The sequence below is a fragment of the Dipodomys spectabilis genome, unplaced genomic scaffold, assembly GCF_019054845.1.
Source record: "Dipodomys spectabilis isolate Male_0828 unplaced genomic scaffold, ASM1905484v1 ptg000301l, whole genome shotgun sequence".
NCBI classification, from domain to species: Eukaryota; Metazoa; Chordata; class Mammalia; order Rodentia; family Heteromyidae; genus Dipodomys; species Dipodomys spectabilis.
The window spans coordinates 2264906-2283628 of record NW_024870978.1 but is presented as its reverse complement, the minus strand read 5'-3'; positions in this window follow the sequence as shown (position 1 = coordinate 2283628).

Sequence of the window (18723 nt, the reverse complement as noted above, 5' to 3'; positions counted from 1 at the left end):
AATAATTTCAGGACAGTGGTTGATTTAATTAATAATTAAGGATGAAAACAATAATATTAATTACATGGAGGTATACTAAATACCCAAGAATTGATAGGAATGTAGCCTATATAACTGAATAATGTATAGACATCTCTGGCACTCTATAAAAATCAATAATTATTTTTGTACTACCATCTGCATGTCAATCTGTTCTAACTTTGTCAACTCCTAGAGCTGGATCTCAAGTTCTGGAAATTCTTGTCATCTCAATATGCCTCAGGCTGGCATGCTGACACTCATCCATTCATGAATTGGGCCTTGTAGGCTGTGACTTCAGATGCCAGCACTCAAAAAATTTGAATCATGCAGTAAGAAGCCCATGGCGACACATGTTTTCCTTTTCTGTGAAAGTCCTGTGAATCAGGTGTGAAGTTTCATACATAGGCAAATATATATCCTATGTAATAAATGTAATAAATATTTCATGTGTAATAACAGTCAATAAAATAAATGGTAAATAAATGAATAAAACAAAAAATAAAATGAATAAGTACACTTAGCACAATATGGGGTCAACATACGGGATTCTATTTCAGGGCCTGGGAAGTGCCTGGCAGCTGAATTGTCTAGAGGCTGCTGTGCTGACAGTCAGCCATTCATGAATCGAGCCTTCTAGACCCTGAGTTAGATCCCACCACTGCCAAAAAATGTAATCTTAGAGTGAGAAGCCGAGCGTGACACATGTTTTCTTTTCCTTTGAAAGTGCTCGGTGACAGGTAGGATGTATAATTCAGATGCAAATCTATATGTTATGTAATAGGATGTCATAAATGTAAAAAATGTCATAGGTGGAAGAGTTGTCACTACAATAAATGAAAAACAGATTGAAATAGTCGTGAATCATTCTAGGATAAAATTAGAAACAAAAACTATAGGATGTGGGTTAAGTTTAATATTTTATTAAGTATTACCAGAATAAAAATGTCATGGAAATATAAATACCTAATAATTGGTAGTAACACATGATGCATAATTTAATAATGTATGGACATCTATCTCATTCTATAAAATATGAAGTTCTGTGCATGGATGTATGTAGATATGTGATAAACAATAATAGGATATTGAGTAATTTAGTTAATGCTTTATTAATTGTTAACTGGGACACATCATAAAATGGAGACATAATTTAATAAGTAATAATTGGTAGTAATATCTATAAAATAATAATATACAGACATCTTTCTGTGTATATAATGCTTACATATATATCAATCTCTATCTATTTATACCTCGTTCACACCTGGGGCTCAGTGGTTAAGTTCTCACCTTGTGAGTATGAAGCTCTGGGTTCGATTCTTCAGTGCCACATAAACAGAAAACACGGAAGTTCTGCTGTCTTTCAATCAATTGCATTCTACCCTTGAGCACAAATGCTTAGGGACAATGTCAAAGCCCTTAATCGAGCCCCAGTACTGCCGCCAAAAAGAGGTACTATGTTCTAACTGCAACTATATAAGGACAGTACTTCAAATACCACATGACAGAGCAAGCTAGGAGTCTGGTGCTGACAGCTGCCACCTAACCTGACTTAGCCAGATGTAAACTGCTGCAACCCAGCTCCATAGGTACCCCCATCATTCTGGGTTACCCTGGCATACCCCCGATATCCTGGTTGCTCTGGGGCTTTAAAACCTGGCAGGAAGTCTGCTCGACTCTTTGAAATATGGCTCGAAGTGGTAGAGTTCTAGCCTTGTGCAAATGTTATTAGAACAATAATATCCCCGAGCTTTAAGCTCAAGCTCCATGACTACCCCCCCCCAAAAAAAATAAAATATCCTACTAAACACTTAGGTGTGAACTTTTGTGGTTTGTGAAATGTTCCTCAAAGAATTTTGATATTGATTAGAACGCCCTAAGTCTAATGACAGCTTGTGGAACAGAGCTATGTGCTGAGTCCTCCATAGGGTACTCTGTGCTGAGTCCTGCACATGGTGCTATGTGCTGAGTCCTTCACAGGGTGCAGTGTGCTGAGTCCTGCATTGGTGCTGGGTTCCGAGTCTTTCACAGGATGCTGTGTGCTGAGTCATGCAAAGAGTGCCATGTGCTGTGTCCTTCACCAGGTGCATTCTTTCATTGGGTCCTTGTAAGTTCTCCCCTCTGAGATGATTTTGCAGACAAGAATATTGAGGCTCAGATATGTCTCCATTGGAAGGCAAAATTATGTACTACTGAAGACTAGTGAGTTGTCTACTACAGACAATTGTTTGTTTTGTTTTTTTCTCAGTCATGAACCTTGAACTATGGGCCTAAGCTCTCACCTTTACCTCTTGGGCTCATGACTAGCACTCCACTGGGTAGAGCCATGGACCCCCTTGCTGCAAAGGCCACAGCCTAGGGGTCTATAGCTGAGGTCTCTCATCCTGCCTTCTCAGGAAGCTGAGATCTGAGGATCTGGGTTCCAAATTATCCCAGAAACAAAAGGTCCCCTTAGCCTATTATCTCCAATTCACTACTAAGAAACCTGAAGTGGAAGCCAGGTACTTGTCACTCATGCCTGTCATCCTAGCTACTCAGGAGGATGAGATCTGAGGATCATAGTTCAAAGCCAGCCTGGATAGGAAAGTCCTTGAGACACTTAGCTCCAATGGACCACCAGAAAAGCAGAAGTGGCTTTTGGCTCAAGTGGTGGAGCACAAGACTTGAGCTAAAGAGCTCAAGACCAGCACCCAGGCCCAGACATCAACTCCTACAATAATAAAAAAAGAAAGAAACAAACTAAGAAACCTGAAGTATAGGGCTGAAGAAATCTGAAGTATGGGTCAATTATGTTTCTTTCTTGTTTCTATAGCTCAAAAACTATAAGAACATTTAGAATGCAAGTACTTCTCATGACCAAGGGAAACACAGAAAGCTCTTGAACATCTGACCTTTCAGAAGTGGAAGTCAGAGTGTCATAGACCTTTCTGCCCTGGCTGGCTTCACCCTGTGGTCCTCAGGCCTCAGCCTCCTGAGCTAGGATGACGGGCCTTAACTACTGGTGTTCTGCTAGATTCAGAACTGTGATGACCTTGACAATACAAGTCAACTGCTTATCACAAAGGGCTTGGGGAGTATATTAAGCCTTTCAACACTGGACCTTTAAGAACCCTGTAGGACACAAGATTACAATGATAGAGTCGGAGAGGCTGGGCATATGGATGTGTTACACTTGAACCTTAAGCTCTGACTCCAATTCTGGTACACATTAGTGTTCATTTTCCAAAGGATGCTCTCATAATTAGCAAATAGGAAAAGTACCTTGATTAACCCTCACTTTTTTTCCCAATTGTGTGTTTTGAACTCAAGCCTGGGCACTGTCCTTTAGAACCTCAAGTCAAGGCTAACACTCAACCACTTGAGCCGCAGTGCCACATGGGGTCTATTCGTGGTTCACAGGAGATAAGTGTCTAACAGGCTTTCCCTGATTGGCTGTCTTTGAACTTTGGTCTTCAGGTCTCAGCCTCCTGAGAAGCTAGAGTTCCATGTGTGAGACACTGACATTTCATCTATTGTTTTTGGCAGTCCTTGGGATTGATTTTAGGGCCTGAGTACTGTCTCTGAGCTCCTTTTTCTCAAGGTTAGCCACTTGGGCGACTCCACAGCTTCTGGATTTTTCTGAGTATGTGGCACTGAGGATTAAACCCTGGCATTCATGCATGCTAAGGGATTTCTTTACCACTAAGCCACGTTTCTAGCCCCACTCTTACAATTTATCCCTCACTTGCCTATCCTCAGGAAAAGATTTCTGACTATAAATCATTTAAAGAAATCACAACAGGAAGATGTCCAAAGATTGTATAAAGCTCATACTTGGGAAAGACTCTAAACATGTGAAGACTGTGACAAATGCTTCCATTTAGTTATGTATTATGTTTCAACACTTAATAAAATATTAATAAAAATGAGTCAAAATCCTAAATTATTGTATAGAATTTTATTATAGATGTTCAAATTGTAATAAATATTATGTGTATAATAATACTAAATACAATAATCAATCAATAAATGAATAAAAGAAAAACAAAATACAAAATCAATAATAAAAATCATAATATGAAATTAACATACATATGTAAGTGTATATTATATATTAAACATGTATAGACACATTTTTTTCCATTGCAGAGCCTTCATTCAGGCCCTGGGAACTCTAGCCTGAATTTCTTTTCCTCAAGGACAGTGAGCTTCGACTTTACTCATAGCATAAAAGAGTTACCTGGACAGTGATCTCAAATCCTAGCAATGGCAGAAATACTGGCCCCAGTTCCAAGAGAGTGACTACTTTTTTTTATTGGAAGCAGTTATGTTTACTCAGTTCCATACTGAACATTAAAAAAAGCAGTGTAGAATTTGTACAGCTATTCTGACATCCTTTCCTTACCTCTAAAGTGCTTCTCTGAGAACGACATGGTTTCTCTTTTTTTGTACTTTTTTATTGCAAAAGTGTTTTACAGAGGGGTTACAGTTACAGGAGCAAGGTAATGAGTACATTTCCTATTGAGCATTGTTGACTCCTTCTTTGTTTTCCCCCTACCATCCCTTCCCTCCCATCTCCACATCTACTTCACCCTGCCGAGGTCAGTGACTTAGTTTTTCTTTTGTGGTTGGCAGGGGGTTTGAACTCAAGTAGTGGCAACACTTCCCTCACATTGCTATAAATTTACCAACACCCTGAGTTCAAATCCCAGGCTAGGAAAGAAAACTGGCAGAAATTCCAAAACAAGGAGCTTTATTTTTTTTATTTAGTTAAATAATTAATATTTTTATTTATTTATTTATTTTTTAGCCACCCATGAGACTTGAACTCAGGTCGTGGAAACACTTCCTCAGCTTGCAACTCCCTAGGCTGGGGTGAGTCTCCAGACCCATAGTCAATCCTGAGATCCTAGGCCAGAGGTCTTGCAGGAAAAAAAAAAAAAAGCTGGAAAGCACAAAACATGGTGAGCGGCAGAGGGCTGGCATTTTACGATTTTGGGGGGCATGGTGACCATCCTGGGTCTGAATGACATGGCTGCAAAGTGGACCTGACCTGCCATTGCTGATTCTGGTGAGCTATCAGTGAAGCCATAGGCCAACCTGTCAACATAAGCCCTGGGTTCAAATCCCAGTCCTGACACTAATGGCAAGAGATCACAAGAGACTCATTCCTATGCATGGGAATATAATTGAATGAGTAGTTCATGCATCCGTCGAGTCTAAAATTGGATGCAATAGTCCTATAATGCTGATCGATCTTAACGTATAGTTTATTAAGCATGAAAAGAATAATATTCCTTCAATGGTGGTATAATAAATACCTAAGAGTTGGTAGGAATGTAGTAGGTGTCATTCAATCATAGATAGATGGCTCTGGCACTCTGTAACAATATATATTTATTTGTATACCACCGTCTGCCTATCCATGTATCGCTGTTTTGGCTAAACATGGGGGTCGATCTCAGTGCCTGGGAACCACTTGACGGCTTCATTGGCTTGAGGCTCCCATGCTCAAACTCACCCATTCATGAATTGGGCCTGCTAGGCACTGAATTCAGATCCTCACATTGCCAGGCATGATGGAGAACACATCTAAAATCTAGATTCTATGTGATAGGAGGTAAACAATGTAATAAATGGTAGAAGTGTCATCAGAGTCAATAACATAAATGGTAAATAAATGAATAAAACGAGAAATAAAATTTATAAACGCACCAAACCCAATATGGACTGAACATCTGAACGGAAGTATAAATCCTATCATTAAAATATATATAAGAAGTATCTTTTCCAGGACTAAGGCTTGAATTCAGTCCCCCTAGGAGAAAGGAATGGCGGGAGATCGTGAGACACTCATTTCTGGACCTAGGAATGGCATGCGATTGATCTCATCCTTAAATGAGTAGTTCATGCATGAAGTGAGTAGGAAATGATACATAAGACTCATGGACTATAGATTATTTGTAAAGAAGAGTTGATGAAGCAGTGCCACAATCATCATATACATGAAATGGATGCATCAGAAAAGATCCAAATATAGGTACTCACAGATTGGATTCCATCGCAGGTCACCACAATCTTACTTTATAAAAATATTTGCATTCTACCTTCAGCTTATGAAAGGATGACTATTGTGCTCCCCACACTCCCCCCAAGGGGGCTCAAACTCAGGTACTGGGAACTCCTAGCTACTTTGTTGCTCACAGGCTTGTGTGCTCATGTGGACCCATTCACCAATTGTGCCTGCTAGGCCCCTAGTTCAGATCCCAGCCCTGCCAAAATATTCATCTTGATGTCAGAAGCCAATTGTTGCATCTATTTTCCTTTCCTGTGCAAGTCTTGGGTCTCAGCTAGGATGCAGAATGCATGGGCCTCCGTATGGTCATGGGAATAAGTTGTTATCCATGTCAACCCAGTTATACCTGTCATCATATACATAAGAAAATACACAATACATCCATGAATATCATACAATATAAACACAATAAGTACACTCAATGCATGAAGCAGTCCACACACGGATGTGAATATACATCCCATGTTTCAATGATGCATTAAGCACTATTTTGGCCTCCCTGTGGCTTTATCTCAGTTCCTGGGAAGAGCCCATCTCCATAGTGGCTCACAGTCTGGTGTGATCACGTGGACCGATTGGACAGTTGGGCTTCCCAGGCCCCGAGTTCGAATCCCAGCACTGCCAAAAATTCACCCTGATGTGAGAATCCAGTCGTTGCACCTGTTTTCCTTTGCTGTGCAAATTCTGGATCTCAGCCAGGATGACTACACCAAATACAAGATGCAGCCCACCAATGTTTGGAAATACAGATCCTTTGTTTAATTATGAATTTTTGACTATATTGGACTCCCACCAGGGCTCAATCTCAGGTCCTAGGAATGGCCTGGCTCCTTAGAGGCTCACAGGCTGCTGTGCTTAACATGACCCATTCAGCAATTGGGCCTGATAGGCCTTGAGTTCAAATTCCAGCACTGCCAAAAGATTCATTCTGATGTGTGAAAAGCAAAGTTGCATGTTTTCCTGTTCTGTGAATATCCTGGGTCTCATCGAGGATGGAGAATGCTATATACGCAAATCTATAGCCATGGGAATAGGTTGTCATCCATGTCAGCACAGTTATATCTGTCACCATATTCAATAAAATGCACAATACATCAATGAATAAGACACAAAATAAAAATAATAACTACACTGAATGCAAGATGCATACCACTCCTGTAGGTAAAGAGATATCCTATGTTTAAAAAAGGTGGGCTTGCTATTTTGTCCAGTGCTGGGGCTTCAAATCAGGCCCTACACCAGGCCTGAAATTCTAGTCTTCAAGGATGGTGAGCTTCCCCATCCCCCACAGTGCAACAAAGATACCCAGACCTGAGTTCAAATCCCAGCACTGACAAAAATTTCATCCTGATGTCAGAAGCCAGTTTTACAATATGTATAAATAGTATGTTTCCAGGGCTGGGCTTCAATTCAGGACTAGTGAACAGGCCTGACTTTCTTATCTTCAAGTACAATGATCCTCCCCTTCATCCACATTGCTGCAGATTTACCCAGATCCTGAGTTCAAATCCAAAGCCTGTAAGAATAAACTGTGTGAATTGCAAGCCAGGGAGCTAAATTTTTCATTTTACTTTTCTCAGTACGGGGCTTGAAGTCAGATTGTGGCAACTCTGCCTCAGCTTCGATCACCCTAGGCAGAGTGCAGCCACTAGATCTACAGGTGCTTCTGGGATCCTAGACCCCCAGGTCTTGCAGGGAAAGCAATTCACAGAAAAAATGTGGCCTTTTTATGTTTTCTTCCTTTGCTCGGTGACCCTCATGGGTCTGAATGACACTGTTGCAAAGGGTACTTCACCTTGCAATGCTGAAGGCTGGCAGACTACCTGGGAAGCCATAGGCCCACATGGCAACATAGGCCCTGATTTCGAATCCCCCTCTTAACACCAACCAATGGCAGGAGATACTAAAAAATGGTTCCCATCCATAGGAAGAACAATGGAATATTATCAATGTCAAGGTTCAATGAGTTGATCATGAATGATGCTCCTATAAAATTAGACAGCAGCATTTCAGGAAGCTAATTGATTTTATTTAATATTTATGAAGCATAAAAAGAATATTATTACTTACAGGAACGCAATAATTTCAGGACACTGATTGATTTCATTAATAGTATAAGGTTGAAAACAATAACATTAATTACATGGACGCATGATTATTACCCAGGAATTGGTAGGAATGTAGTCTACATAACTGAATAATGTATAGACATCTCTGATACTCTCTAAAAACTCATATTTATTAGCATACTTCCATCTGCATGTCAATCTGTTATTATTTCGTTAACTCCTGGTGCTTGAGCTCAGGTCCTGGGAACAGCCTGTCAGCTCAATTTGCCCCAGGATGGCGTGCTGACACTCACCATTCATGAATTGGGCCTTGTAGGCTTGTAGGCTGTGAGTTCAGATGCCAGCACTCCCCAAAAATGAATTGTGGAGTAAGAAGTTGATGGTGACAGATGTTTTCCTTTTCTGTGAAAGTCCTGGGTGTCAGGTATGAAATGGAATATATATGCAGGCCTCTATCTTATGTAATCAATGTAATCAATGTTTTATGTGCCATAATAATGGTCAATACATGAATAAAAAAAAATTAAATAACTGCACTGAATGCAATATGGAGTCAACATATATATATAAATATAAATCATATATGTAAATTGTACATGAATAGGATGTTTTCTATTTCAAGCCTAAGGAATAGACATGACTTCTAGGAGGCCAGTTTCCCCTTCCCACACAGTGCAACAGAGTTAACAAGACCAAGGGTTCCAATCCCAGTCTTGGCAGAAAAATGGTACCTTTATAGTATGTAATAGTATAGTAATTCTAAGGTATTTCATTATACCTCCATTGGATTAATGTGATTGTTTAAATGCCTCATAAAATATTAACTAACATCAATCAGTGTCCTATAACATAATTGTGTATAATTTTATCCTAGAATCATTCAAGAACTGCTCTTTCAATCATGACATACATCATATTCTATCGGTAATCATTTGGACAGGAATAAGTTTTTTAGGATCTCCTTCCATTTGGAGGTGGCAGGACCAAGATTCCAACTGTGGACTACAGCTCCCACCACTTAAACTGGAGGACAGGGAACTCACCAGCCTGTCCAAGAACATCAACAAGACCAATGATTAGGCAGGCACCAGTGGCTCTCATCAGTCCTCCTTGATACTTACAAGGCTGTGATGGGAGGATCCTTGTCAAAGTCACCCTAGGCAAGAAAGCCCAACTTCAGTGCCAACAAAGCCAGAATCCCTGTGGCTCTAGTGTGGAAGGCCAGCCTTGATCAAAAGCAGCTCACAGACTGTGCTCCTATCCTGTATACAAGGTCTGGGACTGGGAGCAAACAGACATACACAACAATCTGTGAAGCTATCCAGCTAAATGAGATCATTCTTTTGTCTCCAACTGAATTGGACATTGTTCCCTGGGAAAAGGGCTGGGGGAGCTGCTATCTTCTTGACTCCGCCTATGCTGCTTGCATCACAGGATTCTGGCCACACCCCCATTCTTTCATAGTTCTTTCTGACCAATGAGATGCAAGAATGGTGGCCACGCCCACATTCCATGCTGCCTGGTAGCACCAGGATTCCCTCTGTTAGTTTATACCACTACCAGCAATTGAGGAAGGTAGAGATGTTGAGTGGTGAGGAAGAGACTCCAGGCAACTTTGGAATATAGAAGGAAATTGAGATGCCTGCCCACACCCAGGCTTCCTTCCCTCCTTCACAAGGTGCGGAATTTCAAACATCAGGCAATGGCACCCTGCCAGGCCATGTAAAGCCCCAACATGATCCCTGGCCCTGGTTTTTTGCTCTGAGGCCATGTGTCTGCAATGCCACTGCCATCGCTGCTCGCCCCACCTGGAGCAGCCTAAAGCAAGTTCTCCCAGCAGCACAGGTGAGTGGCTGCCCCGAAACCACCCCTACCCCGGATCAGACACCCCTCTGGGTGTCTGATCTGACCCCCTACTTGTGTCCTCTCCCTGGCTCTGAGTAGCCACCTTTCTGTCTTGGGCATTTCTGAAACAGAGACTCAAGATATGCTCTGGCTGGGCTGGATCGAGGTCCTCCTATCTATGACAGGTATGCTTCACCAGACCTGGTCCTCTGGAGTTGGGATGGTAGACGTGTAACAACCTGCCCAGTCATCGATTTAGATGGATTATCGCAAATGTTTAGTCCACAGCAGATGATTCTTTTTTTCTTCATATTTTTATAGTGAAAATACTGTACAGAGGGGTTAAAATTACATGGGCAAGATAATGAGTACATATCTTATCAAGCATTGTAGCCTCCTACTTTGATTCCCCTTCCCATCCCATCCTTTCCCCATCTCCCTATCCTACTCTCCACCTCCCCCTAACAAAGTTGTAAAGTTCATTTTCGACATAGGACTTGTACGTCTCATTGTTGCAATGGGTCCACCTGTAATCCCTATTTAAATGATTTTCTTTTCCTTCCACTCCATAAATTATAACAACATAAAATACAGTGAAAGCAGGGATTTTACCGTGGGGGAGGGACATAAAAAGCAACAAAGAAATAAACTTATAAATGTACTAGAAAAAATGGAATGAAAGTAAAAATTTTTGAATACATATCTTACGGTTCATTTCCCTAACACCAACTTATCTGAACTTTTCTGCTTGAGTCAGACATATACTAGTTATTGCAAATAAGGTAAACCATGGGACCTATGTTTCTTTGGGCCTGGCTTACTTCACTTAATATAATTTTTTCCAAGTCTTTCCATTTCCTAACAAATGAGGCAATGTCATTCTTTCTGATGGAGGCATAGAATTCCATTGTGTATATATACCACATTTTCTTGATCCATTCATCTACTGAGGGGCATCTTGGTTGGTTCCATATCTTAGTTATGATAAAAAAAAAGGCTACAATAAACATAGTTGTGCTGGTAGCTTTACTGTGGTCTTGTTTGTGAACATTTAGGTAAATGTCCAAGAGTGGGATTGCTAGGTCATAGGGGAGTTCTATGTGGAGTCTTTTGAGAAACCACCATACTGCTTTCCAAAGTGTTTGAACAAGTTTATACTCCCAACAATAATGCAGTAAGGTTCCCTTCTGTCCACATCCCCTCTAGAATCTGCTGTTATTAGAGTTCTTGATTATAGCCATTCTAACTGGGGTGAGGTGGTATCTCAATGTTGTTTTGATTTGCATTTCTTTTATGGCTAGAGAGGTTGAGCATCTCTTCATGTGTCTATTGGACATCTTTCTTTCCTCTTTAGAGAAGTTTCTCTTTAAGCTTTTAGCACACTTATTTATTGGGCAGTTGTTTCTTTGAAGATTTGTTGTTGGGGGATTTATTTGCATTCCAGGTACATTGTAGATGTGAGACCCTTGTATGTTGTATGGCTAATGAAGATTTTCACCCAATCCGTCGGCTTTCTATTGATCTGGCTAGCTGTGTCCTTTGCCATACAGAAGCTCTGCAATTTAATGCAATGACATTTGTCCAAACTTTCTTTGATTTGTGTTGTTTCTGAGTCTCTATTAAGAAAATTTCAGCCTGTGCCAAAGAGACCTAGGATTTCTCCTCTTCCATTCTGTAATGTTTTCAGTATATCTGCTTTGTCATCGAGGTCTTTGATCCATTTGGAGTTGATTCAGGTTCAGTGTGATATATAAGGATCTAGCTTTAGTTTTCTACAAGGAGTTAACCAATTTTGCCAGCACCATTTACTGAAGAAGCTGTCTTTCTTCCATTGTATTTTGTTAGCTCCCTTATCGAATATTAGAAGGTTATAGGTCTGTAGGTTCATTTCTGGGTTTTCAACTCTGTTCCATTGGTCCTGAGGTCTGTTCTTGTGTCAGTACCAAGCCATTTTGATTACTATTGCTTTGTATTAGAGTTTGAAATTTGGTATTGATATTCCTCCAGCACTGTTCTTTCTGTTGAGGATTGTTTTTGCTATTTGGGGTATTTTATTGTTCCCTATGAATTATTGGATTGCCTCTTCTATTTCCTTGAAGAATGAAGTTGGAATATTGATAGGTATCGCATTGAATTTGTAGATAGCTTTGGGAAATATTGCCATTTTCACGATGTTGATTTTTCCATTCCAGGAACATGGCAGCTTTTGCTATTTTCTAAGATCTGTTTTGATTTCATTTTTGAGGTTTTTAAAGTTTTCATCATAGAGGTCCTTCAGTTCTTTGGTTAAGTTAATTCCTAGGTATTTTATTTTTTGTAGGGCTGTTACGAATGGAGTTGCTTTCCTAATTTCAGCCACACTTTCCTCAATGTTGGTATACGGAAAGCCATTGATTTTTGAGGGTTAATTTTATACCCTGCTACTTTGCCAAATTTTTGAATCACCTTGAGTAATTTGTGAGTGAACTCTATGGGATTCTCTAACTACAAGATCATGACATCTGCAAAGAGGGAAAGTTTTACTTCTTCTTTCCCTATTTGTATCCCCTTTAGGTTTGCGTCTTGTCTTATTCCTGTAGCTAGGCATTCTAATACTAGATTGAACAGAAGTAAAGAGCTTCGACATTCACGTATCATTCCTGAGTTAAGAGGAAGTGGCTTTAGTTTTTCACCATTAAGTATAGTGTGGCTGTAGGTTTATCATATACAGCCTTTATTGTATTGAGGAAAGTTCCATGGATTCCTAATTTTTCCAGAACCTTCATTATAAAGGAGCATTGGATCTTGTCACATGCCTTTTCGGCATCTATTGAGATAACCATGTGGTTCTTACCCTTGCTCCTGTTGATGTGATGAATTATATGAATTGATTTCAGTATATTGAACCAGCTTTGCATCCCTGAAATGAATCCTGTTAGATGATGTATTGTTTGAATGAATTGTTGAAGTTGATTGGCCAAAATTTTGCTGAGAAGTTTTGCATCAATGTTCATCAAAGAAATGGGTTTATAGTTCCCTGTCTGGTTTGGGGATGAGGGTTATTATGGCTTCATAGAATGAATTCGGTAGTGAACTTTCTCTTTTAATTTCATTGAAGAGTTGAAGTAGTATTGGTGTGAGCTGTGTTTTGAAGGCCTTATAGAATTCTGCTGTAAAGCCATCTGGTCCTGGGCTTTTCTTAGATGGGAGGTGTGTTATTGCTGCTTTTATTTCAATGCTAGATATGGGCCTGTTAAGATGGTTTAACTCATCCTGGTTTAGTTGCAGCATGTCAATATTTGCTAGGAAAAGGTCTATTTCTGCTATGTTCTCAAACATATTAGCATAAATTTTGAGAAGTATTCCCTTATAATGTTCTGAATCTTGGCTGTTTCTGTGGTGATGTTTCCATTCTCATCTCTCAGTTTATTTATTTGGGTGTGTTCTCTTCTTTTCCTGATAAGATTTGCTAAGATTGTCAATTTTGTTAATTTTTTCGAAGTAACAACTCTTTGTTTTGTTGATTTTTTCTATATTTTTTTTGGATTCTAATTCATTTAATTCTGATATATTTTTAATTATTTCTTACCGTCTACTGGATTGGGGATTATCTTGATGCTTTTTTTAAAGGAGGCTCAGATGTCTTATCAAATGGTTGGTTTCAGATCTCTCCAATTTGTTGATGTAGGAACTCAGAGCTATAAACTTGCCCCTGAGTTCTGGCTTTGCTGTGTCCAGAGGAGCGAGTAATTTCTGTGTTCATTTTTGTTGAATATCATGAACATTTGAATTTCCTCCATGAGTTACAGGACTTTCTTTGGTGGCTTTTGGTGTTGAGATCTAATTTTATTCCCTTGTGGTATGAAAGAATGGAAGGTATAACTTCAATGATTCTGAATTTGGACAAGTTTGCTATGTGGCCTATAATGTGGTCTATTTCAGAAAACATTCCATGTGATGCTGACAAGAACATGTACTCTGATGCTAATGGCTGAAATATTGGTAGATGTCTGTGAAATCTATTTGATCTATGCAGTTGTTTAGATCTGCCCTTTCTCTGTTGAGTTTTTGACTAGTTGATATATCTAGTGTGGAAAATGGTGTGTTAAATGCCTCAACAATTAATGTCTTTGGATCTCTGTGGGATTTGAGGGAAAGTAGCGTTTCTTGGATAAATTTGGGTCCTCCGTTATTTTGTGAATAGATATTTAGAATTGTAATATACTCCTGAAGGAGAGATCCCTTAATTAGTATGGAGCGACCTTCTTTACCTCTTCTCACGAATTTTAATTTGAAGTCTATTTTATCTAATATTAGGATTGCAACTCCCACCTGTTTACTGGGGCAGTTTGCTTGGTAGATTTTATTCTAGCCTTTCACATTGAAAATGTGTTTGTTTTTATGGGCAAGATGTGACTCCTGAGGCAACAGATAAAAGGATCTTGCTTTTTAATCTAACTAGATAGTCTATTTCACTTAATTGGAGAGTTAAGTCCATTAATGTTGAGAGATAGGACTGAGAGGTATTTGGGAGTACCTGCCATTTTATCCACCTTCTTGGGGGCTGAGGAAACTGGGTTCTTCCTGAGGTTATTGGATTCTCAGTTTGGGTACAATTTCTTGGCCTTTATTGTGGTCTTGTTGATTTTCTATGTGTAGGACATCTTTAAGAATGTTGTGTAGGGCTGGTTTGGTGGAGATATATTGTTTCAATTTTTCTTTGTTATGGAAGCTTTTTATTTGACCTTCAGTTATGGAGAGTTTATGTGGGTACATAATTCTTGGTCGATAGTTGTTTGTTTTTAGGGCATGGCATACACCATTCTATGCTCTTTTTTGCTATGATTGTCTCTGCTGAGAAATCTGAGTTGATTCTAATTGGTTTCCCTTTATAGGTGATTGATCTTTTCTCCTTGACAGCTTTAAGGATATTTTCCTGTGTCTGAATTGATCCTGTGTGGATTACAATGTGACAGTGGATGTCCTATTCTGGACCGGTCTATTTGCAGTTCAAATAGCTTCTTGTATCTGAATAGGTCTATCTTTTTGCATGTTTGGGAAGTTCTCTGCGAGGATCCTGGTAAACAAATTTCCTAAACCATTAACTTCTGTTTCTAGGTGCTCCTATACACCCATTACCCTTAGATTAGGCCTTCTGATGGTGTCTTCCAAGTGTTGGATAGATCTCTCATATATCTTGGATTTGTCTTTGATGGTTGTATGTTCTTTCTCTATAATGTCTAGGGTGTCTTCAATCCCCAAAATTCGATCTTCTGCATGGTCTAACCTGCTGTTGAGACTTCATACTTTGTTTTTTTATTTCTTTTTCTTCTAATTGGTCGGCTTTGATGGCTTCAAATTCTTTGTTGAAGCATTGTTTTAGATCTTGTATGAACTTCTTTACTTCCTTAATTTGATTTTCAGTGTTTATTCTCAAATCACTCTGTTGATTGGTTATTCCCATTGCTTCTGTTGGGTTCCATTCAGCATTCCCTGTGTGGTCTCCCTTATTTCTTTCAGTTCTCTGTTTATGGGTTCCATGAATGCCTTTAGTGATCTTTCTACATTCTAATCCAACTCTCTCAATTCCTCTTTGCTTAGCTTCTTCACATTCATGCAGTTCCTGTAGTTCTCATTGATTGATCCCAGTCTTCTCACGACATTCCTTTATTTCTCTTTGAATGTTCTCAAGCTGCTCATGCAATTCCTGTACCAATCGTTGAGTAGCTTCCTCATGCTCATGATATTCTTGTACTAACCTTTGTTTTGCCTCCTCTCTCTCCCTATCACGCTCATTCAGAGTCCTTTGCAGTTTTTCAATATTTTCATTTAACATGTTTACCAGTAGTGTTTGTAGAGCTTTTTGGGAACTCTCCTCTGGATTATTCATTATCTTTTCTGTCCCCTGATTATCATGAGTGGGAGTTGAGATACCCGGACTTGCCTTTTTTCTTGTGTTTTTCCAGGTTGCTCTGCCTATTTGAGATGAAAGTAATGCCAGTTTTGTGCTAGCACACTATTTTAAGGCAAGCATCAACCAAAGTCTGTAGTTGCAAAGTCAAAAATCTGCAAAAGTCTAGTTCAACAGATATACCTATTTAACATCAAACAACTATGTATTAATGGGCTACGAACCGCAAAGAAGAATTTGGCAAACAGAAATTATTAAGTTTGAGGAGAGATATGGGTAAAAATAGCGTATAGGGATGTGGAAAGGCTGTGGGAGAATTAACTAAATTCAATCCTAATCTCAAAGCGGGAAATAGGTTGGATAGAATGATAGTGGAGAGACAATAAATAAGAAGAAACAGAAAGAAAAAAAACAAGAAAAAATAGAAAAACAAAAATTAAAAATTAAGAAGTGTAACATTTAAAATTATGCAAATTGAAAATGTAATATTCAGAGAAGAACGTGGATAGAATAAGAGAAGGGGGGATAAAAAGGAGATGTGAAAAACTTTAAAATAAAATTGCTTAAAATATTATATATGTATAAAGAGGTAGTACTGCTATTAAGGAATTTAAGTCTAATAGGTTTTAAATTGAGGTTTTAAATTTGTGGATTAAGCTTGTACACAATGGGGCTAAGGTCTAATAATCAACTATTGGCATATCTGAGGATGAGCAGAACAGCAATTATGTCATGCAAAGAAGAATGAAAAAGAAGAAATAGTGAAAAGGATGAGAAGGAAAGAAAAAAATGATCAAATGGTCAGTAGAGTTAAACAAAAATTTAAAAAAAAATGTACACACACATATACTCCTAAAATAAAAATTATAATAGGAAGAAAAAAAGTTAATAGAAAACAAAATTTAAAAGTTAAAAATTAAAAAAAACTTTTAGAAAATTTTTTTTATAAAAGATATTAAAAAGATTTCTTAGATTATTTATTGGGGGGGGAGATAGGAAGATCCTGTATCTCACTGTGTCCTTAACCTGTCTCTTGTTGGAGTCTCTTGTCTGCTTGTGGTTTTTGATTTTCCTGTGGCTTGAATGGTTTCTTGTCAGTTTGAGCAGGCAGAAAAATCACAGCAGACGATTCTTGACCACATATGAAGCTCTGGGTAGGGTTGCAACCATTCTCCTTACAGGACAGTTGTGACGAAAAAAGGGATTTATACAGAGGGATCTCTGGAGCATGGCTAGGCACAGAGGGACTGGCCTTCAGAGAAGGTTCTCTGCAATTCTGTGAGCAAATGACAGGAAGATACCCAGAAAGGGCTCAGGTGGACCCTGTTATTAATCGTGCAACAGATGTGGGATTATCAAACAAAACATGGCTGCCTTTCATCGTTACCCTATCCCCATGAGGAAGAGGATCCTTCACTGTGTTGAGTTTTACAGCTGGTGAAACCAAGGCACAGAGAAGCCAGGTGACCTACTTATGATGTCAACTTCACAGGAAGCTCTGTCTGACTTCGCTACCATGCTCCCTAGGACAATGGGTGCTATTCAGTCCACTTCTTGTGTTAGGAAGTTCACTTCTTGTCAGTCGTGGGGCTGGAACTCTAGGCCTGGGTGCTGTTCCTGAAAGCCTCAGCAAAAGGCTAGTGCTCTACCACTTGAACCCACAGCACTACTTCTGATTTTCTGGTGGTTATTTGGAGAAAAGAGTCTCACAGACGTTCCTGCCTGGGCTGCTTATGAACCATGATCCTCATATCTCAGCCTCCTGTGTAGTTAGGATTAGAATTCTGAGTTACCGGCACCAGACTTAATTGTAATTCTGACTTTTTTCTCTCTCTTTCCCAAGACCTGGTTGAATGGGTGATGGAAGAGGGGCCCAAGCATCCCCATGCGGATGGAACCCAAGGTGGCCCTCTCATTCTGGAGGTGGGCTGTGGGTCAGTAGCTGTCTCGCTAGCTTGTTGAAACAGATTCATGAGATAAGCCCTTCTGTTCCCTGGCTAGACCATGACAGTTATTCATTGTCCATCCAGCCTTACTAGACTTTTTGTATTGTATTGCTTTCTACATCATTTTCTAGCACCTGGCTAAAATTATGATATATACCTACGGAATGAAAATGTAAGGCCATCTTAAGAAAGTTATTTAGGGCTCTGGGAATTTGGCTTCATGGTACAGTGATTGCCTAGCAACCGTGAAACCCTGGGTTCATTCCTTAGTAACACATTAAAAAAAAAACAACAACACTGGAAGTGTTGCTGTGCCTCAAGTGGTAGAGTGCTAGCCTTGAGCTAGAAAGAAAACCTCAGGAAAATTCCCTACCCCTGAGTTTAAGCCCTTCGACTGGCAAAAAGAACAAAAAACAAAAACATTTAGTTAGTAAATACAAAATAAAGAACCCACATTTGGAATATAGAATTGCTTCTTCCATACTGACACCTGACAACAGTCCCTAATTTATGTACTTTACTTATGTTAGGATACTGTGTTGAAAAAGTTTTGTTCATTAAGTCACAGCAATTAATGCCAGGAATGTGCTTAGATGTCAGGTAAAGTTTAATTCTGGAAATTCAATGATTCCAGGATTTGTGTTGTCACTGCTAATCACAAAGAGAACGGTAGGCTAAGTGTGATTTTGAAAACTTTTTGGTGAGTTATAGCACCAAAAAGGCAGAGGCTAATTAATATTTGTGAAAGAAAATAAGGAATAACTCCAGATAGAAGGAAAAAATGATAGTAATTAAGGTATACCAGAAACTGTTCTAGAGAACCATTTTTGATTATTGTAGAACTTGTTGTCAACTAGGCTTTTCCTCATTGCTTTTAGCATTCTAAATCTCTTAGGC